General features: G+C 36.5%; 1 long non-coding RNA gene across 2 annotated transcripts; it reads left to right on the forward strand.

The window, feature by feature from the left end:
* Positions 1-11,109: 11,109 nt before the first annotated feature.
* On the forward strand, positions 11,110-19,570 carry LOC123386550. 2 transcript variants are annotated; one of them, XR_006600576.1, is made up of 3 exons: positions 11,110-14,908; positions 15,690-15,735; positions 17,232-19,570. It is a non-coding gene; the product is annotated as an uncharacterized LOC123386550 (long non-coding RNA). The 2 variants fall into 2 exon arrangements; XR_006600575.1 differs by having other exon boundaries at positions 15,690-19,570.
* Positions 19,571-26,475: the final 6,905 nt, after the last annotated feature.

Consider the following 26,475-nt stretch of genomic DNA (forward strand, 5'->3'; position numbering starts at 1 on the left):
TGTGAAAATGTTCAGACAGAAAAAAGAGTGTACAAAGATGTACAAAGATGCTGGATTGCCACAAACATGACAGACATTCACCAAACCCCCAAAAGCAATAGAGGGGTGTTAATACCTTTGTATACCGATCATTTAAGTAATGCCGTTTTGTATCAGTTAACTATATTAATAAAATAGTGCAGTATGAATATGTGCTCTTAGAGTGGGACAGAAGACGATCAAAGCTAGAAAAATGGCCAGACTATTCGCTTGCTCCTTAAATCCCAATATACTGGAGTAACAGTAAAACTTCAAAAAACACTTTGAAGGCCACTAAAAGATGAATATGAACATATAGTTTACAGTATTGAACTTGTAACTCTCATTTGGATAAACTTGACAGTTTACTCTTCATTGAACCATATGCATAATGCTACCATAAGAATTATAACCCTGTATTCTGCATATTTTCCCCCATATCTCTCTCTAACCCGTATTATACATTACTTTGTACTAGTACATGGTACAAAATAAAACGTTTGCTGAATAAAATAATGGTAGCAACTTGCAAACAGGGATGTCTGGGGTATGCTCATAACTTTTTGGAGACAGATATCATTATGAGCAATGTTCTTCCCAAACATATCCTTTGGTGCTACAGTTGGTGGGAGACAGCTGTAGACGGGACAGCGAATTGGCCATGGATAGGAGCAAGGCAAAGTGAGGGCAACGACACAGTGTGTAGGATGTAGGTGAAGGAGAGGTTGGCATATCTAGTCTGGCCAAGAGAAAGTCTCAGTCCTTGGTTTGGTTTTGCCTTTGATTAAATGGATGGTTATTTAAGACTAGGGTAAAGTCAACATGTTTACCTGAATCTAGACAATTTTAGTTATGCCATAGCTAAGAATGCAGTCGAACACTTGATATAGGACATTCTCAAATTTGTGGTAAAAGTGTTTTGATTGATTCAGAGCATGTTACGTGTTCCAATCTGTAGCATGCAAAAACACACTGACTACCTATTATCCCTTGGGGAAATGATTGAAGTGATTGTTTTAATTTAATATTTTGGGGTATTAAAGACATTCTTTTTAAAAGGAAGCATTCTGTTTCTAACTCAGACTTTGTTACAACCGATGAAATGAATCCTCTAGATTAGAGCATTATAGGATAGATTATTATGGTTTTATTAAAAACACTTGCTACCAAAATGGACTGTTAAAAGGGCCTATCTCTTGAGATTACACAGATCTCCAACTTAATTGTATTTGTATTTAATTTCACATAGTGGAATATGATTTATCATAGGATTGATGCCTAAAAGATTCCCAAAGAAAGCTATTGAGTTTTTATTATTTTTTATTAAAAAATTTTAAATGTTTATTTTTGAGAGAGAGAGAGAGAGAAAGCATGAGTGGGGGAGGGTCAGAGAGAGAGGGAGACACAGAATCCGAAGCAGGCTCCAGGCTCTATGCTGTCGGCACAGAGCCTGATGCGGGGCTCAAACCCATGAACTGTGAGATCATGACCTGAACCGAAGTTGGACGCTTAACCAACTAAGCTACCCAGGTGCCCTAAAAGCTACTGAATTTTAAGATAACAGTTAAAGTTCCTGCTCAATATATTTCATGAGGTATTTTATATAAGAATTTGAATGATACTAAATTCCTGTTTAGTTATAGCTCCAGGAAAAAAGAACTGTGCATAATGTGTTTTCTGTTGATAGAAATTGGAACTTCCTACTCTATTTTTGCCTTAACTTCCAGAAAACTAAGAGCCAGATAAAATGCCCAAGTGCTAATCCTTGATCAACTGAGGTGCCTGGGAGCACTGAAGCCAATGACCCAGTCAAAGCATGTCCTAGTTTATTGCTGTGTTTCAACTCGCATTGTGTTACTTTAAACAAAATTATTTTTTTGTGTGAAAACCCAAATGTGTATTCATTGCAGAAAATATAGAAAAGCATAAGATGGAAAAAGTCAATAATTTCTAATACAGGTATAACTACTTATTACATGTTCTTCAGTGTCTTTTTATATGTGTGTTATTGACTGTGGATTTACCAAATATGCTTATTCACAAATATTGCCTTAATTAGGATCATATCTATCATATTTCTTATAAATACTTTTCCCATGAATATATATCAACATATATTAATACATCAAAATATACCTAAGGTATTTTCTCAAATCATAAACTGTTTTTCTAAAACCTGATTTTTGTTGGCTGCATAGTGTGCAATTGTAATGAGACAAACATTAATTTTAATTTTATTAATTTAGTATAGGTAGACATATTGCTTCCATTATCTGTTGTAATTAACTTTAATAAGTCAATTAACTATAACTTATAAATATAACTATAACTTTAATAAGTTAATCAACTATAGTAAGAGTTATAAATTATTCTGCATTCATTTTAGAAATGGGATTATTGGATGAAAGGGTATGGATATTTGTATATTCTTAAGGATATATCTTTGTATCATCTATATCTATGTCTTTATATCTAAATTTAAATGTTGAATCACTTTACTTTTCCACTTGCTGCTTATGTAGGTAGTCTGTTTTGTTTCCTCATGCTCTTAAATATTTTTGTTTTTTATTTTTAATTTTTTTAAGTTTTTATTTATTTTTGAGAGAAAGAGAGAGTGAGAGAGCCCAAGCAGGGGAGGGGCTGAAAGAGAGGGGGACAGAAGATCTGGAGCGGGCTCTGCTTGGACAGCAGAGAGCCTGATGTAGGGTTCAAACTCATGAACCATGAGATCATGACCTGAGCTGAAGGCAGATGCTTAACCGACTGAGCCACCCAGGCACCTCTGTTTCTCATGCTCTTAGTAATTAAATTCTCAGCAGCACTAAATGGTGAATTATAGTATCTTGTTTAAATTGAAAATTCTTTGATTACTAGTATATTGGCCACATATATTTTTATTTTTACCATTGTGATGAATTATTCTGTATTCTTTCACGTTGTTTCAATCTGCAACCCTAATGGACTCAGGGTTACAACTGAGTTCTAGTCTTGGGTCTACTAACTAACTGGGGGAACTTGATAAAATATAACCTTTTGGGGTTTCTATTTTTTCATCTAGATAATCTCAAATATATTTTGGTACCGATAAATGAGTTTGATATATTCAAAAAACAAAGGTTTCATTGGTGTCACTCAAGTTTTTTCACTCCTTGCTGACATCTTCTGGTCTAGAGAGAGTGGTCTACTTTGGGCACCTGTTCATTGGCATTTCTTGCTGTGTGTGGCAGTGTCAGCCATTTGGCTAATAGATGAATTCCATCAACAGAGTATGTGATATTTCTGGCAGACACCAGCATTGTGCTTCATTGGGTTATGTCAATCTGTAGTTTATGGTTTAGGGTTTACTAGTATATTATTGACAAGCTCTACTGCGGTTTTGGTCTTAGGGTAAACATTACTCAAGTGGAGAAACCTCATAGCTGTTTACTAATGAAAAATTGCATCAATGATTTCAATTTATAAAATAGCCTGCCTTTCTCAGAGGGCATCTTGAAAAACAAATGAAATAATACATGAGAGAATATTTTGTTATGGAATGTGTTACAGATCTAAGTTGCTTCTGGTCTGATATTGATCTGTGATGGTTTTCAATGTTGAGTAAGTATGAGGAATGGCATGTTTTACATGAAGTAATTTCCTCCAGGTTGTCTATTATCATTAGCTTGGTGTAAACTCGTGAGTGGTTTCCTGCACTCTGATGGATGCAGTCCATCATTTGGGGCTCTGTCATTCATACTTTTGGCAAGTACTAGTTTGGCGGAGACTGGCAAAGTGACCTAAAGACTTTGTCAGAGAACAAATGCAGTATGTGAGCCTCAGACAGCTGCATTCTTACATCCTGGTACCAGTGATGAAACATGTGTGAAGATATGTCACTGACACTAACTTTGATCATTAAATAGTTTTAATCCAGAATACAGACTGTGTGTAATCTGTAGTGTAGCTTACTTACACTCATTCATAGTTGTACATGGAGGAAGTAGTGTGGTTGATACCATCTTTCACCAAAAGAACAGTGAGTATATTGTGTTTTTTTTCCATATGTATTTTGTTTATGTCCCTGACTAAATTCACTTAAAATATACTAGTTACTTGATACCATATTTTAATAATTGGCCTTTCCCGAACAACCTCACAGCATGGCATCATGAGACCTTTATAAACACCTTTAGTGTCCCAAATTAGTGAATTGTCATGAGATGATCTTCATGATACAGGTAAGGCAGAAAATTAAGAGGCATGCCAAGGATGCTAACCAGTGTGCTAGTTCATCTCTTGGCTTCTTGGCAATACTGAATCTCATTTATGTAGAAGGATTGTTTTCTTCTGGTTAAATGCTTTATGCATAGGAAGTTTGGTGTACTTTTTTGAATAAAAAGTGTTCCAGTCACGTCATACAGATCCTTAGATAATTTCAGGTTTGTGCTAAGCAGTTATCCAACATTTTAGGCAATGGAATAGGTTTTCCTGGGTTCTTACACCATTATTGGTGTAAGTAATTGGGATGTTTCATTTTTATGTGAGACATTCTCTGAGCAGCTCCATTGCTATAAAGGGTTGCCTTAAAAGAGAATATGTTCTGAAGGAGATTTTGAGAGGATTAAGAGGAATAAGAATGAATTTGGAGGCCCTGATGTTAATATCACAGCACCTCATGAAGGAAAGAGTTGGTAAGTGCTTAATTCTGGCCCTCATCTGCCCACTGATGCCAGGGTGCAAGCATGAAATGATGGTTATATCAGACAGATGACTTCATCTTAACTGTGTTTTGTTTTTTCCTTATTTGAAGCCTGTTAATAAGCTTCCTCCTTTGTTGCTGTCAAACTGATGAAACTTTTGACAATTGACATTATATCCTACTGCATAAACATTCCAGATATTCTAGCTTTCTTAAAAGCTCTTAAGGAAAGACTGTCTACTTACTTTCTAACCTAAGCTTATAGCTTCTTGACGTGGTCAATATTATAGGTTATGATGAAAGTAAGTAGTTAGGTAATTCAGGAATAATACTTTGTTCATATATTTTGTGTATTTTGGGCTTTAGGACAAATGATTTTTCTCTTTAGGCTCTATATATCATGTTATAGAAAGTTCAGAGCTTTCATGAAGCAGATGTAGAGTCAAGTTTTAGCAGTTATTTGTGGAGTAACTTTTTTATTGTATCGTTAGAAAGACATGTTTAGACAATTTAAGCCAGCAGATGGCACTCTTACCTTTGTGCGTATGTGAATTGCTGTTTGGGCTTATGGAGACACAGAGCTCGATCTCAGAAAATGTTGAGGATTGCATTTCCCTATTTTTATTCGAATACAGTTTTATAACAAAGCAATAAAGTTATTTTTACTGTTAGGGAGAAAAGTGGATGAATGGGCAAAATCATTTCTATACATAGGCCGTTTAATTATTTGTTAGCACGTGAAATGATTTAAGATCCATATGGATGAAAAATGTACTTCCTCCAAGTGCAAGTTCTGTATTGTATCAGTGTCTTTTCTTCCTTTATTTATAACTCACAATCTTAATCTGATAAATCCAGCTGGGTGGACAATAGATTGAGAACAATTTCTCTCTTTTCCTTTGTTTTTGGGATTTCATAATATCTTGGAATCAATTTTAGTGCTGCCAGGAATCTTAGGGATCATCTCGTTGAATACACAACTTTTAGGTGAGGAACTGTGGCCCACAGAGGTTAAATAATTTGTCCAATCTGAAGTTAGAAATACTTTCTTTTTTAAAAATTTTATTTAAATTCAAATTAACATGTAGTGTAATAATGGTTTTAGGAGTAGAAGTTAGTGGTTCCTCACTTACATATAATACCCAGTGCTCATCCCAACAAGTGCCCTCTTTAATGCCCATCACACATTTAGCCCATCCCCCCACCCATACCTCTCCAACAGCCCTCAGTTTGTTCTCTGTATTTAAGAGTCTCTTATGTTTTGTCCCCCTCCCTGTTTTTATATTATTTTTTCTTCCCTTCCTTTATGTTCATTTGTTTTGTATCTTAAATTCCACATGAGTGAAGTCATACGATATTTGTCTTTCTCTGACTGACTTATTTCGCTTAGCATAATACACTCTAGTTTTATCAGATTGCTGCAAATGGCAAGATTTAAAAAAAATTTTTTTTTAATGTTTATTTATTTTTGAGAGAGAGACACAGAGTGTGAGTGGGGAAGGGGCAAAGAGAGAAGAAGGCACAGAATCTGAAACAGGCTCCAGGCTCTGAGCTGTCAGCACAGAGCCTGATGTGTAGCTTGAACTCATGAAGTGCGAGATCATGACCTGAGCTGATGTTAGACTCTTAATCGACTGAGCCACCCAGGCGCCCCAAGATTTCATTATTTTTGATAGCTGAGTAATATTCCATTGTGTGTGTGTGTATGTATATACGTATATATACATATATATACATACACACACACACACACACACACACACCCCACATCTTCTTTATCCATTCATCAGTCGATGGACATTTGGGCTCTTTCCATACTTTGGCTATTGTTGATAGTGCTGCTATAAATGTTGGGGTACATGTGCCCCTATTAATCAGCACTCCTGTATTCTTTGGATAAGTACATAGTAGTGCAATTGTTGGGTCATAGGGTAGTTTTATTTTTAATTTTTTGAGGAACCTCCATACTGTTTTCCAGATTGGCTGCACCAATTTGCATTCCCACCAGCAGTGCAAAAGAGATCCTCTTTCTCCGCATCCTTGCCAACATCTGTCATTGCTTAAGTTGTTAATTTTAAGAAGTGCTCCTGCTTCTCAAGGTGCTGTGAGAGGCCAGCATGCAGGTATCTTCTGCTCCTGGCTTCCCACCTGCAATGGACATCATCACCCCCAGCTTCCAGTCCTGGGACATCCAGCTCTCTTCAGGGTCCCTTGGGGCAAAACCCTTCAAGCCCTCTACCTCTGAGCACATAGAGCCTAATCTACCCCAGTGGGTCTGAACCAAAACTGGTTACTTCTCTTCCCAGGGCATTGAGAACACAAAGGTATTATCTGGGGGAGGAGAAATAAAATTTTTTTTATTCTTTTGGCTGATGAATGTTGGGCAAGAAAGACAAATTTTAGTTTTTCAGTAATACGGTGTATTTCATAGGGCCGCACTTTATTCTAACCAAACATTTTAGGATTGGTGGCAATATTTGAAGAGGTGAAAAGAAAATTCAAATTCACAGTGGCTGCTGCTTCTAGTTTAGACTATCCAGGTCCTCAAGCACCTGCTGGGTGAAAAATAGGTTGAGTTTAAGTGGAACAACTGAATTAAGACTGGAGTGTATGGGGAAATAAAGATTAGTTGTTTTTCCCAGAGGAGTGGGCCTCTTCTACTGTGCAGCTGAAAAGGATTACTGCCGCTTAATGGTTCTATTGCCCAACTTGATTTCTTCTCAGAAGCTCTGAGCTTCCTATAAAATGGAATTCACACTTCCTGCCTACTTACTCCTTAGGGAGAATTGAGAATTCCCTAGGTTAATTTATGCTAAGTGCTTTTTTTTCCTAGTCAATAATAATACCAATCAGAGTTCTTAAGATGTCATGTGGACCACTGAGCACACCCGTAACTCCCCTCCACTTTAAGTTGTTCTTGATATATCTCCTATACCAGGATCTGAGATAATTGTCCACTACCAGAAAACTTTCCAGTGAGGCAGAGGAAAAAAAAAATGATTTTGATACCCATCTACCTCTCCAAATGTTTGTGTAACAGCTGAACCTTGGGGCTGTGTGTACCTCATCTTTTCCATCAGTCTTGGTGTCTGTGTCTGGGTATATTGGAGTGGGTTCATGTGAGCTTCTGAGAGCTGATTGTGTGCCTCTCTTTCCAACATGGTGGTGGGGGCATCATGGTGGTAGATTGAAATCAATCACTGTAAGAATATTTAAAAGGAGAGATGGGGGCACCTGGGTGGCTCAGTCGGGTAAGTGTCCAACTTTGTCTAGCTAGGGTCATGATCTCACGGTTTGTGAGTTTGAGCTTCTGATTCTGATACTGTGTCTCCCTGTCTCTCTGCCCCTCCCCTGCTCATTCTCTCTCTCTCTCAAAAATAAATAAACATTTTTTTTTTTTAAAAAAAGGAGGGATGGGGGCGCCTGGGTGGCTCAGTCGGTTAAGCGTCTGACTTCAGCTGAGGTCACGATCTCGCGGTCCGTGAGTTTGAGCCCCACGTGGGGCTCTGGGCTGATGGCTCCGAGCCTGGAGCCTGCTTGGGATTCTGTGTCTCCCTCTCTGCCCCTCCCCCGTTCATGCTCTGTCTCTCTCTGTCTCAAAAATAAATAAACTTAAAAAAAAAAAAAGGAGGGATGAAGACTACAAATGATAGCTGACTGATAACATTTATCAACACATTACTACCTAAAAACCACATTTGGAACCAGTTTATGAGATAATTTATTTTTAAAAAATGCAGAGGAGGAACCTAGAGGTTTTTCACTTCACCCTTATGTGAAAAGAGTGTCTATAGAGATTCTGGGTGATTTGTAATGGGACGACTATTCATTTCGTCTCCTTCAGTGTACATTGACTGCAATTGAAAATGCCACCACTGTGTTTGCTTAATACAAGTTAATTGTGTGCCAATGACAACACGTCTTTAGAGTGTGCCACAAGTTCACTATCTAAAAAGAAAAATATAAGTAAGCAAGAAAATCCTATGAATCAATGTTTTAAAAAAGTGTGTCGAGAGAAAATAAGGAGAACCATTTGGATTTTATTGCAGGAAACCTCTGGTTTTAGGAAGAGCTATTTGTACCTTAATTCTTTTTTTTTTTTTTTCAACGTTTATTTATTTTTGGGACAGAGAGACAGAGCATGAACGGGGGAGGGGCAGAGAGAGAGGGAGACACAGAATCGGAAACAGGCTCCAGGCTCTGAGCCATCAGCCCAGAGCCCAACACGGGGCTCGAACTCCTGGACCGCGAGATCGTGACCTGGCTGAAGTCGGACGCTTAACCGACTGCGCCACCCAGGCGCCCCGTACCTTAATTCTTATCATCCCCACTCCCACCTTCCTTCCCCTCAGCTGTGTCCAGGTATGTCGCATTCAACCGAAAGTGCTTTGACAGTTATCACAGATTTTCAAGAATCTTGTGCTAAGCCTCAGGGGACCCAGGGTGGATTAAATGGAATGATGAATTAGTGGCTGCAAAGTATTGTGCTATTGAAAAAAAACAATTCCCCTCTTCTAAATGCCACCACCTCCACAAACAAAAACAATCCTGTGCTTGACTCCGTAATGTCTTTATTTTCATTAGACACTATTTTATTTTATTGTCATGTGTGTCTTTATTTTCATTAGGACCATGGTGAAGGCAAAGAAATTATTTTCTGTATAGTGCTATCATATTTCACAGCAGGATTGCTAGACAATATATATAGATATTTTAGTCAGGAATTCTGTTAAGTTTCCAAGAAGCTCAGGTATCAAATATTGTTTGGCGGCGGAGGGGGGAAGGCCTCCATGGGAAGTTAAGTAAAATGGTAGAAGGCCTTTCATTGCCTTGCATGATTATTAATGTTCACACTTCAGGGACTCTAAGCTACGGAGCTGTGGATTCACCAAGCAGTGTCCCCAAGACCCTGAAGTCATCCATATAGTTTTCTAACTTTAGAAATAACCTTATGTTGGCTTCATGCAAATATCTCAGGATCCAGCGTGAACCACAGGTACCCTGGAGCCCTGAGCCTCCAACCAGAGCCCAGACTGCGCTCTACAGATGTCCTCCTCCACACATGTGTCTGGCTCCACCCCTCTATCATCACTCCAGGGACAGAGTTTGATTAGAGTACCAGAAACTTATCATGAAGTTTATACTTGATAGTCTTTTTATGTCTTCTCTCCCTAAAATGGTTATCAAGAAGTTATCCTTCATTTCTTATATCTTATTAGGACTGAAATTGTGGGTATTTGAGGTTAGAGTCACATCAGTGCCTGGGTTTTCCTGTGAGCCTGAGCATGTCAGATCTTAAAGTTCATGGATGTAGGCACACATGATCCTTAAGCCAATGTAATTCTCTAATCTACCTAACCCAATACAATATAATAGAAATGCTTATTTAACATGCTTATTTAATATGATTATTTAACAGACATCTATTGAGACCAAAAATACATCTATAAAATGAATCAAGACATATTTGAAACAGCAAAGAAACTATAAATAATAATACCTACCATTTACCGTTTTTTCCTGTGCCAGGAACTGTGATGAGGGCTTTTAAGAAATTACTCACAGAGAAAATCTAGAACCACACAGCTTAAAAGTTTTAGAGCCAGGTTATGAGCATAACTGGTTTGAGTATGTGGGCTTACCCCTCTGCAATCCATCTATCACATTGTATAAAATGGTATAAATGGGCACCAAGGGGATAGCTGCAGAGTGATTGGAGAAGGGAAGACTTTCTTGAAAGACATAAATTTGGAGCCAATTTTTGACATATGTTCTGTGGCTTAATGCCACTGATATATTAACAACTTAAAGTGCTCAGATTTACAAATTTGAAGATCATTTAAAATTTTGGAAGGAGCAAATGGTACATGTACTAACTTATATTTATAGGCACAAAAAATTTATCACCGTTTCCCACCCCTTTATTTCTACAATCCATCATAACACCACTGCCAGAATTTTCATGAACTGTTATTTCAGCTCAAATGCCTTTCCTCCATCACCATCCCAAGCTTTGATCCACAAATTCATATTAGTGACCTTTTTTTCCTGTTGGTCAGCAGAATACTTTTCATGATCTTAGCCCTTGTCATGGTGTCTGGCTTATCATAGATTCTTAGACATACTGGCTGAATGAATTCTAGTGAGAAGAGTATCTCATTTTTGTCTTAAATTCTCTTTCTTGTTTTCAAAGCCACATTATTTTTACTAACCAGACTTTCTCATTACAAACTCCCTCCTTGGGCTGCCTTGGTGTCTCAGTCAATTAAGCATTCGACTTCAGCTCAGGTCATGATCTCACGATTCGTGAGTTCCAGCCCCGCATCTGGCTCTGTGCTGACAGCTCAGAGCCTGGAGCCAGCTTCAGATTCTGTGTCTCCCTGTCTCTCTGGCCCTCCCCCACTCGTGCTCTCTCTCTCAACAATAAACAAACATTAAAAAACAAAACAAAACAAAACTCCTTCTAGTCTTCTCCTTGCAAAGAGGGAAAAATACATAACATTGAGCTCTTAATGAGAATGAGAAGGGTAGGAGAACCTTTCCAAGATTTTTGCTATAATACAAATTCAATTCCAAGACAGGAGACCAAAGCCTCTTGAAAGATAAAAAGTTCAATTCATACAGAAAGGCTTCCTGATTCTCGTTTGTGTGTAAGTGGTACATGTTAGAAGGTTGTTCTATCATTAGCTGCCAGATAGAATCTGTTGACGATCTGACTCTGGGACCGTTCAATGGAATGCCTGCACAAGTGGTCAGGAATAAGCTAACTGCTTCTTTAGACTGGACAAACATTTCTTTTTGGACTACACTCATGCCTTTCCCAATGGGACATTGTCACATAATGTTTGCACAAGTGCTTCCTATTTGTAACTTTGCCAGGACTGTGTCCTGTGCGATTCTGCTTGTGTACCCAAGATGCCCCCAGTTGCCAATATTCAGACATCATTAATGACCTTACTAACGCCATTTGATAAAACATTTACATCATTGCTTGCCTTATATCTTATTTTTGAGACATATTGGAATGTCTGTACTACATTTCCCCACTTCTTTCATTTACCACATATTTGCTTGATGGGGTGGTTTTGAGTCGTTGTGTTCTGGTACTTTTAATTCCCTTTTGGCTAGAACCTAAGTGTTTGGTTTGCAGGTCATGAGCCTTGCACCTTGGCAAGAAAAACACTGGTAAAGGCACAATAATGAGGAGTATTGCTTATTAAGAGGTCTCAAGTAGTTCATCTCCCTGCCGTACTGTTACTTAGGGAAAAGTTCCTTTTCTTCTCTGTACTTCTATAAAATGAAGAGTCAGTTTGGCCTGAAGGGTATCTGCAACTGGTGTCCTGTCTTGTACCATTTCTACATAATTTCATTTCCACAGTGGTTCTCTTCCATAGGTTCTGAGTTACCTATCCTCTGGGATTATTTACTTACTCTTTTTTTTTAAGTTTATTTATTTTGAGAGACAGAAACAGAGACAGAGACATGTGAATGGGGGAGCGGCAGAGAGAGAGAATCCCAAGCAGGCTCCTCACTGCCAGCACATGGCCCAATGTGGTGCTCTAACCCATGAAGCCATGAGATCATGACCTGAGCTGAAACCTAGAGTTGGAAGCTTACCAACTGAGCCACCCAGGCGCCCCTGGAATAACTTCCTTTCTTAATAGAAATAGCTTCTGCCTCAGATCATTGTCACCTCATGGTCCCCTGATACTGGCTTAAAAAATCTGTTTAGATTCCTGAATGGCAACTTTTATCTTGACTTCTGGGCTATATGGTCCTTAACGTTGGACTTAGTGGACCTCCTGTTTTATCTTGGTGTAGTGCATTTATGTCTGACCTATCTTAGAAATTCCTGTGAGAATATTGGTCTGGGACTGGTAAAGGGGATTTTGTCCTTAGTGCTTCACTCAGGGGTTAGGCTCTTCCTCTTGTTCTGTTTGCTGTGATCATTCTTTATTAAGTAGCCAGCAAAAACAACATTAATTCACTTTATTTACTGTTGAATGTCTAATATGCACATGCACCATTTGGACATTTAAAGGGATATATATACTGTGCAGCTGTATCCACTACAGTATCTATTTCTTGGTTACCTTCTAAATATCCCCATCCTCAGCTTTATGGGTGCATCCTAATTACTCTGAAGTGGTGTTTCTCATCCCTGGCTATGTTTTTTTTAATCATCTGAGGTGTTCCTAAAAAAATGTTCCAGTCCCACCCAGATATAAGTGAATTAGAGTCTCTGAAAGTGGGGAACTTGGGGTTTTAAAAATTGCTTCCTAAGTGTTTCTAAAGTACAGCTGTGATGGAGAACCATAGTCTCAGCCAATCAATGTGTTATGACAATTTCCCTGGTGGCTGTTATTGGTGAACTTCTTGTGAGAAGGAGAATATTCAACCTTAAAATCAAAGTGAATGAGGAAATATGTGGCCCCAGTTACTGATGGCTATCATTTCTTGACCAGTCTTAGGATGAAGGTGATGCTCTGGATAATAAAACAGAGAAAGTGATCTTTGATGACATCTTTGAGCTATTGAATTAATTGATCCTGAAGTGTGCCTTACCTTTGGACTCTTGTTATGTGAGAAAATAAACTTCTAAGTCAAGGAAACTGGTATTAGAGAGATTTAATGATTCATGGAAGAAATGAAAACCCAAGACTTGAGGTTCAGTGTTCTTCCTGTACATTCTATGAAGTTACCCTCTCAAGAAATTGGTGAATATAGAAGAGATGAGAAAACAGTACCTGCTCCCAAGAAAATCACAGTATTTTTGAGGGAGACAAACCACATTATAGAAATCTAACCAAATGACCATTGTAACAAATGCCAGCAGCATGTTCAAGTTTACAAAGACTTTCAACATCTATTGCCTCTTTTTATCTTCTCAATAAACTCTTAGGCAAGGATGTTTTTATACCTACTTTACAACTGAAGAGATTGAGTCTCAGAGAAGATGTACTATTTGCCCAAGATGATCCAGTTGGTAACTGAGCTAAGAACTGAACCCAGATCTCACAGCCTCTTGCTGTTAATGACCTTTATGTTTTGGAATTCCATTAGCTCTTCCTTACCTGGATATAGAGACATAAGGATTCAGAAGAAAGTAATGCTCTACTGTTCTCAGCTGCAATAGTGACTTGGTATGCATCTGGATTTACTCTACATGGGGAGTTGTGGATTTCTGTTCAATCTGGAAGGTGGATGAAGTTTATAGAAATTGTTGAGTTCAAGGGAGGGAAATTTTATTTTGGGAGATTAGAGTGTAGGGTTTCTGCGGAGGATTTAATCTGGTTAAATGGCTCAAGATTACCCATCAATGGGATTTGGGTTCAATTGTAGGAGCAGGTGGCATACCCCTGTTTTATTTCTATATTTGTTTTATTGTCTCATTTTGTGCACTTTTACTCATCCTTTTCTGGGTACAACAACCACATTCTTGATAAGCACAGAATATGTGGAAGTTCCTGCAATCCGTGTTCTAGAACTTTCTACGCTTTCCCTGAATCCCACCAAATTCAAGGTAAACTGATTGCCTCCATCTGTAAACTAACCTTTTTTCTGCAACTAGTTTTCCCCTAACTTCCCACAGGATAAAAAGAACAGCCTAGCAATCTTCCCTTTGTATTGCTCATAATTCTGAGAAGATAGCAAACCAATTAAATAGTGCAGCTGTACAAACATTCCAACTATAATCTATGAAGTTCAGATCGTGAACACATTTTCATTGTCTTCTTTCCCCATATGGAATCTCATTGTTTCTTTTAATTATATTTTAAAAATGTGTTTCTGTAAGATGGAATGTTCTTTAGCCAAAGTAAATTTAAGCTACACTTGCAATGTTGAAATGAAAATTTTGAGGGGAAAACATTTTTGGGAGAAAATTTATTCAGAATAAATAAGGGTCTTTGGGAATGGAAACAATTGAATTTCTGAGTCTAGTTTAGACTAAATCAGCAGAAGATTCCCTTTTGTGTTTTTCAGCAATTACCTAGTGGGATCACCTTTTGGGATAGGCGCCTAACTTAGGAACCCAGGTCACTCTGTTAAAGATAGAATCATTGCACTGAACATTTAAGAGCATTTACTATAAAGCAGAGCCTACTTCAAGTACTTTGTGTGAGTTATGCTTTTTAATCTTCAAAATGGCCTAATGATGTGCTCTTTGTTACCACCCCCATTTTGCAGACAAGGAAACAAAGGTATAAAGAGGTGAGTAAATTGCTTTTTGTCATCACCAAGCCAGTGTTTAAACCCAGGCATTTTGACTCCAGATCAATGCTTTTATTTTTTAAATTTGTAATTAAAATGTTTATTTTTAATTAAAATGGGTATTGAGTTCTCATTAAAAACAAGGCATAATATTTGCTTTGAATCTGCTTGAGAAGATATGACACATTTATAATAAATGATAACTATCGATAGAATAAAAAATGTATTTTGGCCAACTCTGGGAGGTATATAGAGAACCAGAGGTAGGGGATAGCTACAATTCTGTTAATGTGGTTCCTATGAGTTATAACTTTGGGATAGATTCACATCAACTGTTTTAGACTGTTTGAGAGATTCTACTTTATGGTACTGTTATTTGTGGGTAGATCCATGAGCATGCATCCTTATATGGCAACCCACACACATATACACCTACCCCCCCACCCCCACATGCAAAAAAACCACACACACACACACACACACACACACACACACTGGATTTGACAGTGTACTCTGTCCTTCCATGAAAAGGAATGGGAAAATAGCAGAGAATTTCCTCCATTGTGTGTGAATGTTAAGGCCCTCTAAATGACTGTTATCCAGATCAACATTTTTTAATCACAGTGCTTAAATACCTTCCTTCAAAAGGAAGCTACCTATTTAATTGGTTTTCCTTTAAGTGGCCTCTTTGGTTTTAGAACCACTAACTGGTTGGCCAACTAACTAGTCAAACAGTTTTTGAGTGACGGTAACACAGTTTTCTGTATCTCATTACCAAAAGGCAAACTGGGAGAAATCATTTCCTGGAAGCAATCAGAGAAAGAGAAGTAAGTTTTGCAGCTCTATTTTGAACATGTGGACAAAATTACCTGTTAACTTTTGTTTCTTTCACTTCATGATTGTTGAGACGTTTTCACTTTGCATGTAATAAAAAAATAGAACCATCTGTTGAACATTCCATATTCCATACTTTTGACTTTATTACATCCTCCTAGAAAATACTTCATTGAGTCTCAAGGACAAAAATCATTCTTTTTTTTTTTTCTCCAGTTCATACTTGTAACCCTCTAGAAAGTGACATATTTTCAAATGAATTGCCTCAACTGGTTGCTTATTGTTCACATGCTCTGCTGTATTAGGAATGTAGCTTTGCTCCTCCTTGGAAGACAAGTAGTGGGTTAGTGCTGGCTAATGATGAAAGGAATACACTTCTTCTAGTTCTTGATGTTTCTTTCTATAAATCTGACTTTTCCCATAGCATTTTTAGATACTTTAGGGATGGGACGCAGAAGAAAAATGACTTTTCAAAGGTCGTGTGTTTGGAGAGCCAGAGCTGGAGTCACTATCTTAGCCTACACCACGTCCAGCTAAATTCCTCCCCCTCTGTCATCTTGATTGCTTCTTAATCATGGTAGATACTAGTCAAGCACGAAACTGTGCTTTCAAGTGTGAAATCCTTCCTTAAGGATTTGCCATTTGTATATATTTTTGGAAATGTACCAAATGTAAGACCTGCCATATTCTGAAGACCTGAGGAACTCCTGCTCTGGCTTCTGTCCAGTTCTGTTGATCAATATAACCAGGGATGATAAAGCTTTAAGAAGTTGAGTCACACCAGTAAGACAGGAGAGAGAATGCTTGACAAATGGAGATGATAACTAGCTAATTTGCCCACTTTGACCTTTTGTTAAGTACTGCCTCCATTGAGCCATTATTCCTATATTTCTTGGGGGAATGCTATAAGAAACATCCTTATGAAATCTGATACTACATTTGCATGTTATTAAGGGGGATGCTATTAAGGAAGTTGCCTATAACATGGATCAGTGCCCCATTAGGTAAGTCCCATGTGAGAATTTGCATTTAGTTCTAAATGCAAAGAAAAGTCCTGCTTTCTCTGAGCAGCCATTTCATCTTTGTTTCTCCCTTTTTAACAACAAAAGTCAATCATAATTTCCTTATCTCTTTGGCTAACTTAGAGAGAAAAATGAATTATATAAACACTTATGATCTGAATGCTCACTTAACTCCCTCCCTACACATGCCTTAAATTTTTCCAAGAATGATTTTTTATTATTATTATTGATAGTTTACTATTTTATTAGATGTGTTTTTGTTGTGTGTTGCTTAAAATTCTTTGTAAAATCTAGTTGGGGTATAAAATATCTATTAAAAATGTATAAATTGTGAGAATAACAACTGTATGAGGAATGGGTTTTGTCCTTTATCTGGGAGAAACTTGATGAAACCAGATTTCTTCTTATAAAAGACATTCTTTTTATTTTTTCTATTAGTGAAGAAAATTTTTTCTCTACCCTTTTAGGTTGCTGATTGGAGGCCTGCTAATTAAACTGATAAAAGATCAGGAAGAGAGAAGACAGGTTTTTATTTGTATATGTGCATGGGTGTTCGCAGAAAATGTGACTCAGGAGGCAGTTAGAATTGGGGGCTTATATACCATCTTAATAGGAGAAGGGGAGAGGGAGAAAGGTTCTTCTGGGAAAACAAATGCCTTTTAGGAAAGATAAATGAGCCTTTAGAAGAACAGATGGATGATGTGATAGTTTTGTGATAATGTCTGTTTAGGCAGTTTCTTATCCTAGTGCCATATCTTGTCTCTGGTGATAGGGCTCAATCTTCCCTGGTTATGAAAGTTCTGAAGGAGTGGGTTTATGTCAGATGAATTCTTTTGGGAGGGTATGCTTTTATGCAGGTAAGGGGAATTTAGAAAAAAAAACCCAAATATTCTTCACAGTGGTATGTTCTGGATTTCTTTGCTTCAAAGATCATTGCCCTCAGCAGGGAAAGTTAATTGGGTAGACCATTTGATGTTGCAAAGTTTGTGGGTTAGAGTGGGCTCCAGGTATGTATTTCTCTAGGTTTTAGTCAAATCCGATAGTTAAACACATCCTTTCTTAGCTGGTTATTGTACTGTATCCTCTGATAGAACTTCCAGAGTGCTTGTCTTACATTCTGATTTTCTCAAACTCTGTTTCTCTTCCCCAACTCACCACACAGACCTTCAGGATTATGGAGTTCCTAACATCTCATTTTCTGTTTTTCCAGTTGTAAATGTATTCTCCCTTATTGCTTCAAATGACAGATTTGTGTTCATTTTGTATGAGTTAATGCCTTTTTCAAACACCAGTACTACTTAGCACTTCTCAATAGGGTAGAGCAGCCATTGTATTGAAGGAAGTCTATATCAAAAGGAGCCCTTTCTTTGCACTTTTACTTTGCTTTATGCTTACTTTTGGTCTAACTAGGTTCAAGGCTCCTAATTACTTTATTCTTGACAGAATTGGAGAGTTAAGTACTAATAGGGGTAGAAGTTGATTGAGATATGTAGAATTTGCTCAACCAAAAATACATAGTACTTTATAAAATGTCCAAAGTACATTCCTAGTCTATATACTTCTTTTAGTCTAAACTATTATACTGGTTTTTACACTGATTACAAATCAGTTCCTATTTGTACTGCAATAATTTCCTAAACTATGACTTTGCTTTCTTGTATCTCTTTCTTGCACCCCAATCCATTTGTCCTGTAATGTGGACAATGTGGTCTTTTAAAGGTAAGAGAGATTATTAAAGGTCCAAAACCTTTCATGGTTATCCACTGTCCTTAGGATAAAACCCCAACTTCTCAGCATAGCCCACAAAGCCCAGCATGACTTCGGCCCTGCAACTCACCTTGGGCCTCATTTCATATCATCTCCCATTGTTCATTGCTTTCAGGCCAAACTGGCTACCCTTCTTTAACTGAAGTTCTTGCCTAGGGCTTTTGTACAAGGTGTTTCCCTTTGTCCAGATTTTCTCATGGTTGGTTTTCATCGTTTGAGTATCACCTTCCCAGAAAACCTCTCTCTGACCACCTTCTCTAAAATCGCTCTCTCTTACCCTACTTTCTGTCACTTCCCCTTGTTTTCTTCCTATCACAACTTCTATCTGAAATTCTTTCTTGTCCATCCCCTCCACAGAATGAAAACTCAGTAGGATTAAGACACTGTCTACTTTATTCTTTGCCATGATTTTATTACCTTCATTAATATGTACTCATTGGTGATTTATTGAGTGAATCCTGTCAAATAGAAAAAAATGATTATATTACTTTCTAAATCATTAGAATGATGTTTCCTAATTAAATAGTAAATTAATGGAGCAGATGTAGAAAATTGGTTTTGAATTTATTGTATATGAATATTTTGAAAATAATTTCACTCAAATGCTTGGGAAAGCTTTCATAAAAATTTTTAAAATTTTGAAATAAGCATAAACTTTCAGAAAGAAGTACAGTACCAGAACTATCTTTTTTTCAGAATCATTTGGTAGGTAGTATTGTTACTTACTCCTGAATATTTTTATGTGTAATTCATACTTAAAGGATCTTGTCCTATTTAACCGAATTCAACCACCAAATCAGAACATTTACATTGATACGTGACTCTGGTATTTTTTTGGAATTCATTCAAGTTTCATGGTTGTCCAATAATTCCACTTACAACTCCTCCCCTACCCCAACACCCCAAATCCAGTAGAATCCTTTGCTGCACTTAGTTGTCATTTCCCTTTAGATTTCTTCACTTTGGAACAGTTCTTTAGTCTTCTTGACTCTCATAATCTGGACACTTTTGAAAATAAAAGGCCAATTATTTTGAAGGATGTCCCTTAACTTGGGTTGTCTGATCTCTGCTCAAGATTAGACTCAATTTTGAATTTTGGCAAGAAAGTGCCAGAAGGGATGCTGAGTTTCCTTCATTACATTTTATCATGTGACATATGATTTTCAATTGTCCCATTGCTGATGATCGGCCCAGTAGGTGTGTTCATTGTTATTGAGATGTCATTGCTTCTAGGCTTTTGCAATGGGCAGATCTAAGGAATAAAAATACATGTAATACACATATTTATATATTTCTATATGTATGTATATATCAGTCTGTGTATCAAAACTATAAATTCACACACTTCCTTCAATACCAATCTTCTTTAACCATTTCCTAATCTTCCTCATTGGGTGAGTTTACATGTGATGACTTTATCAGCCTAACTGTATCCTAAGTCTGGTCTGATTTTTGAATGCAAGAAAAAAAAAATCCACAATGAGTATTTGTATCCATTCTCTGAGAAAAACTGTGGCTGGGCAGGAAATCTTGGGGCAAGATGTAGGGGAACATGTTGAGAAATGTATACTAAATATTAAATGAATATATAGGAAGTTTTTACAAATATCATACTTTTTGTTAAATTTCATAATGTAACAATTTTTATTGTTTATGCTATTTGAATTCAGGGAGTCACTGTTACTTTTGCTGCCTTTTTTTAAAAAATGAAGATAATCTTCTCAATACTCTTAAAGTTTGACTAGTTTGTTTGCCATATATATATATATATATATATATATGGCATAGTTGTGTAAAAATAGGATCATCTTATGATCTGGGAGTAGGTAAAATGAGATGTTTAGCAATTTTAGGATTCTTCAATAAAAGTCAATGCCAAATCATCTTACACCTGGTAAATGTCAAGCAGTTGAAAAGGAAGACAGTAAGTATTTGGACAGCCAGAAATAAGGTGCCCAGAACAGTGAAAATATCAACTCTCCCTGATGACTGAGTAACAACTCCAAATACAACCTTCATGTTTTCATAAACCTATATGAATGCAAATTGGCCATTAAAATATTAAAGTCTACCCTTATATCAGTAAAAATGGTAAGTGTGGTAACTGTGAAGGAAAAAAGGACTGGCATGGGTAGCATAAGAGCTAGTACATGGAAAGAGCTGGAAATGCTGCAGGCTTCTTTCCCTGAAGGTAGAGGATAATTTATGTTGAAGGCAATGTGAAAACAAAGTATCTTGCCAATTAAATTCCCATTTTGAAGTAAGATTCCAGGTTGGTCTGTTGAAATGAAGGTCAGTATGAATTTAAAATGAAAACATTGTACCTGTTGCCCTTAATAACACATTCCTTTTGATACCCATATCTAAATGCTTGTTCTTTTTGTCTCTTGCTATACAACTCTCCAGGAGTACCTGAAAAGCAGTTGTGTTTCCTGGTTAGTAGGAAAAAAAGCTAAAAAAAAATAGTATTCACATTGAAGTTTTTGTCTAACTTTTAATCTCATTTTAAAAAAAGAAGCAAAAAGATATTTATAAGAGAAATAAAGCTGAAAGTTTAAGATTTGCTGTTATTTTATTTTCATGATTTTAATTGTGATATAGGTCATTAGTTTTCTATTTTTTTATTACAGTCATATTACTTTATAAAATAATGCTATTAAACTAATGTTCTACAACACAAAGGGGAATTGGTTTAATCTGGCTTTCAACATTTCTAGAAAGATTAATTTTGGTAAAACCATTCTTTTACTTCTTAACAGTACTATGGCTTGAAAAATAGAGAGACCTGGTGGAAACATCCATCTTGACTATAAACTTCGTTTTATTATGAAAAAAAAAAAAGATTTGTTTCAGATTCTTTGCTCTTTTGATTATTTTTGTTGTTGTTAAAATGCTATTGTAAGTGTTGGAAATGGCCATTATCTAGAGTTCAGGAGTTTATTCCTTTTGATATATGAAGATGGATGAAAGGTAAAGTCCCAATATTGTCAACGACCCAGTAATGTATTGATTCCTCTTTGCCGCTAGATGTCCCTATATAGATGCTCCTTCTACCTGAGAGGCTTTAGAAAGATGCCAACAAAATCAGAGGGACATTTGCTACTCCTAAACCTTTTTACGTACTCTGCTTTAGCACTCTGGTGCTGACCAGATGCTTTCTCCTTTTGTTCTGGAGGATTAATATCATGGGACAAGACAGGACTTGTACTAAACAAAAAGTGACCAAAGTTAGGCTTGCACATTGGTCTGAACATATACATATTAACTACTCATTCTGGAGAATATGAGAATCTCAACAGATATAGTTTAGCTTTATAGACAGATTTCAATTAAGCATGCTAAATGAGGAGGGGCTTAGGTTTGAGTTAGATAACCAAAATGGAAGATAATTTAAAATTATAGTTAGTAATAAAATAGGTTTGTATATGTTTTGAATATGAGTGTGTTTGGTGTCCTGGGAATTTAACAAAATTTCAATAATAGACATACAGATAATATTAATCTCCAAGGGAACTTGGAGTTGATATTTCTTATACAGCTTATTTCATAATTCTTCTTTGTTTTTCATACTTGACCGAGATCAACAATGCTGGCTGCCAGAGCAATGTGACATGATAGTTAAACCTGAGCTCATTTCTTTATAAGTTTTTTTTAAATTCTAGTTCTCAGTTTACCTGCAAAGGGAGGAAATAATTCAGTGTGTTGATTAAAAATGTCTTTGCTCAGTTTTGGGTTGTATAAAATCATAAGACTGGATGAGAATCATAATGAAATCCTTTGTTATATTCTGTTTTGAAATGATCAGAATCATTCAATAAAGTTTTGGCAGTAAAATGCAATGTTAATAGTCTTTCTACTTAAAACATGAATTTGATTAAAAACTTTTGGGGGAAATAAGTATTTATTGGAACCACCGGATTATTTCAAAAGGGTTATATCCTGCATTTAAAATACTATAGGTATTCATTTATCATTTGAGTATATTTTATCCAATTTTATGGTTAATTTTATAATCCTGATTTCTATTTTATGACATGTTACTATAATTCAGTATAGGAATAATATAGGGAAATAAAAGATTAAAGTAGTACTGAATAACCAAAATTAATTCAACTTTTTTTTTCTTTTTTGAACAAAGGATCTATATTTTGGGGTTGTTTTTATGCAATTTTTTTTTCTCAGTATTGAAGAAAAAGACACAAGTGGATAGTCTTCTGTTGCCCTCCCTACAAAAAGATCTTTGAGAAATGGTGATATTTGGGTAAACGTGGGGGATGGTAATGAGTGCAGGAGATTGATAAAGACATTTGTTATCCTGTCTCTTAAAAATAAGAAGAAAGTTTTTACAACCTAAAACCTGGGCAAAATTCTTGAAAATATCACTGAATGAAGTTTGCAAGGTCTTTAGAGAAGGAAAAGATGATTATTAAAAATAAGTATATAGAATCAAAAAGTCAGATAAGGGTTAGGGAGAATGTGGAGAAATAACCCTGATACACTGTTGGTAAAAATATAAAGTGGTACAGCCAGTTTGGAAGGCTGGCAATTCCTCAAATGATTAAATATGGAGTTATGAGATGACTCAGCAAACAGCTGGTTATATGTCCAAGAGAAATGAAAACATATGTTCACATGAAAATGTGTACCCAAATGTTCCAGCAGCATAATTCATTATAGCCAAAAGGTAGAAAGGTAGAAATGTCCATCAGCAGGCAAATGGAGAAACAAAATATGGTATATGCGTTCAGTGAAACATTGTTTAACCATATAAAGGAATGAAGTACTGACACATGATGAAAGGTGGATTCACTTTGAAAACATTATATTAAGTGAAATAAGCCAGTTACCAAAGACCATGTAATAGTATGATTCCATTCACATGGAAATCCCAAATAGATGAATCCATATAGACAAAGTGGATTAGTGGTTAGTTGGGGCTGGAGGACATGGATAGATCAGAGGGTGATAGTTAAAGGGGACAAGGCTTCTTTTGAGGTGATTAAAATGTTCTAAAATGTGATGATCTTTGGACAGTTCTGAATACTAAGAATGAATGAATTGTACATTTTATGTTAGTTTTTAAACTTTGAGTATAGTTGATACAATGTTACATTAGTTTCGGGTGTACAGCATAGTGATTCAACATCTCTATAAGTTGTGCTCTGCTCACCACAAGTGTAGCTACGGTCTCTCACCATACAACATTATTATAATATCATAGACTCTCTTCCCTATGCTGTGCCTTTTATTCTCTGAATTGTACACTCTATATGAGTTAATTGCATGTTATGTGAATTATATCTCAATGAAGCTGTGAAAAAAAACGTGAGATGCTGAAATATACTACAACATGGATGAACCTTGAAAACATTAGGCTGAGTGAAAGAAGTTAGGCTCTACAGATGGGTTCCAATTTGGTATTTATTGTTCTTCCAGCCAGATGCAGTCTACCAATCAGAGATCATTTTCACTGTAAGCAAAGTTGCCTTATAAAATATACGGCATGCTAACTTTTACTAGGCTGCCAAGGGAGCAGAGCTAGAAAGTTCACTGAAGGTCAAATTGTCATGTAGAAGGTGAAAAGGGTAGCTCTTTGCCCTCAGCCACATATTGAACTCCTTACACTAACTTATTATCCATTCAGATTCTATTTGTCTTGGCTTACGTGATTTCCATCTTAGTCTTGGAACAATCAGTACTATTTATACTAAAAGACTGCATTTTTATTGTTGTTGTTTTTCCTACTTTTTAACTCTACCCATCATCCTCTTTCAGTTAACTAAAAAACCAATTGTGAGAATACATGATAATTAGTAATAAGCAGTTGACATTGCAGGAAATTATAGGCATTGCCAGAGCATCGATTTTTCTCTATTGGTATTATAGAGAGAGCTCCTTCTATGCAACTAGAATAATTGGGGGGTAGATATATCTGAGTGAAAGTATCCTGGGACACAGAGTTTCTAAATAATGACAAGACTTTGAAATGATGACTACAGCTGACATCCCCAATATAACTTGCCTGCTTTTTGTGGAAATGCATGATATAAACATATTGGTGTACCCTCTCACATGTAGTCATATTCTAAATGTACTTTCCTTCAGTGGATTATTTCTGTGAAATGAAACACAGGAAGAGATGATATATAATGTAGCTAAAACCAGTTATTCAATCAAGGTCCAACGAACAGCCAATTAGTGATTTATTTGCAAGTTCCTACCTTTCGGGAAAGGAAGGTAAATCTAAAGGCTGTTTAATTGATGTTTGTTGTTTTTTTAAGGGCTAGTAGCAATTCAAGTTTCTCTTGTAGAGCATAGAAAAATGATAAATGATGCTAGGGTTATTCTTTTGATTCATAGGGCTTTTTTTTTTTTGAAAATAAGTTCATTGATGTTGATAGAAAGCAATGATTTTCAAATTGTTTCAGCCAAATACGTCCCTCAAATAAAATCTAACATGGAAGCCAATATGTGGAACAAATTAAAGTGTAGCTGTTTAGTTTGAAATGGGGAAAGGATAATGGAGTCTGGTGTCTACAGCAAATTGCTAACAATCTTCCTTAACCTGAACTAGCCTTTGAGGCATTTCTGGAGATCCCAAGAGTTGTAGAGAATAGAGTTGGAAAATCTCCTGTATAATGCAAAGGATATTAGTTGGACTTCTAGACTCATCTTCCTCACTAATTACTTAGGCAACTCTAGACAAGTCACTTTATTTTTCTGAGTCTTTGTTTTCTCTGTATGGAAAATAGGGCATGGAATTAAATGATTTTTAAGGTTCTTATTTGTTTTTGTTTTTTGTTTTTTTTTTTTTTTACAATTCTGATACTTTTGGGTTTTAAACTAAGACCCCTTATTGAAGACAGGTACACAAAATATTAGATTGAAACTAGAATTTGGCTAAAGGCTCATAGCTATGGCCAAATTAAATTTTAATTCATCAGTCAAGATAGAAATATCTAGAGAATGATTTTTTATTCAGTTTTTAAGTTCTAGAACTGTAAAACTCTATTAAATATAAGCCAGGTTACCAGCTTTGATATTTAAAAACTTGATTTTAATCTCCTTATGCTTGTGGGAGTTAATTGACAGCATATTTCTGGGGTTTGATATTTTCACCTTTTATAATCATTGAGTTTTAAATTTTATGTCACAGGCTATAAACAAAGGAAGAAAGTTACATATTTGATTATTTTCAAATGACTTTTCATTTATGCTAACAACACTGCGTTTTTGAAATGATGCAGTGCTCTACAAGTCACTATGACAAGTGCGAGTAATCTCAGAACCCAGGAGAGACACTTTCTTGGATGAACTTTCCACCATGTGCTTTATTGAGGTCGTATAGTAAAATGTTCTGGCAGCAACCCAAAGTAAGGAGCAGATGGATGTGCTGTGGGTCTGAGCAATAACCTAGAGACCTCAGTCTCTAGAGTAACCAGTAACCTAGAGTCCATAGGTGGTCTTCCACATTATTGCTATACTCCTGCCATTCAGTGTCTAGTGTTTGAGTAAGTGACACAGAGGTATGAGGATGTTTTCCTTACTTACTACAACGAAATAGGCGATGCTTTTTTTTTTTAAACAAATGTCTATTTTAATTCTTTTTAATGTTTATTTATTTTTGAGAGAGACAGATCATGAGGTGGGGAAGGCAGAAAGAGAGGGAGACACAGAATCCAAAGTAGACTCCAGGCTCTGAGCTGTCCTCACAGAGCCCGACATGGGGCTTGAACCCATGAACGACAAGATCATGATGTGAGTCAAAGTCAGATTCTCAAACAACTGAGCCACCCAGGCACCCCCAACAATGTTGTTTTTAAAAACACTTAAAAAATTATATTCCAGGGGCAGCTACTTCACCAGGGCAGATATTTTCGTGTAATTGTATATCCTGCTTGTGGGCCTGGAGGTCTAACTTATGCCAGCACTGGATAAGATGTG

This window comes from Felis catus, chromosome B4 (genome assembly GCF_018350175.1).
Source record: "Felis catus isolate Fca126 chromosome B4, F.catus_Fca126_mat1.0, whole genome shotgun sequence".
In the NCBI taxonomy this organism is placed as follows: domain Eukaryota; kingdom Metazoa; phylum Chordata; class Mammalia; order Carnivora; family Felidae; genus Felis; species Felis catus.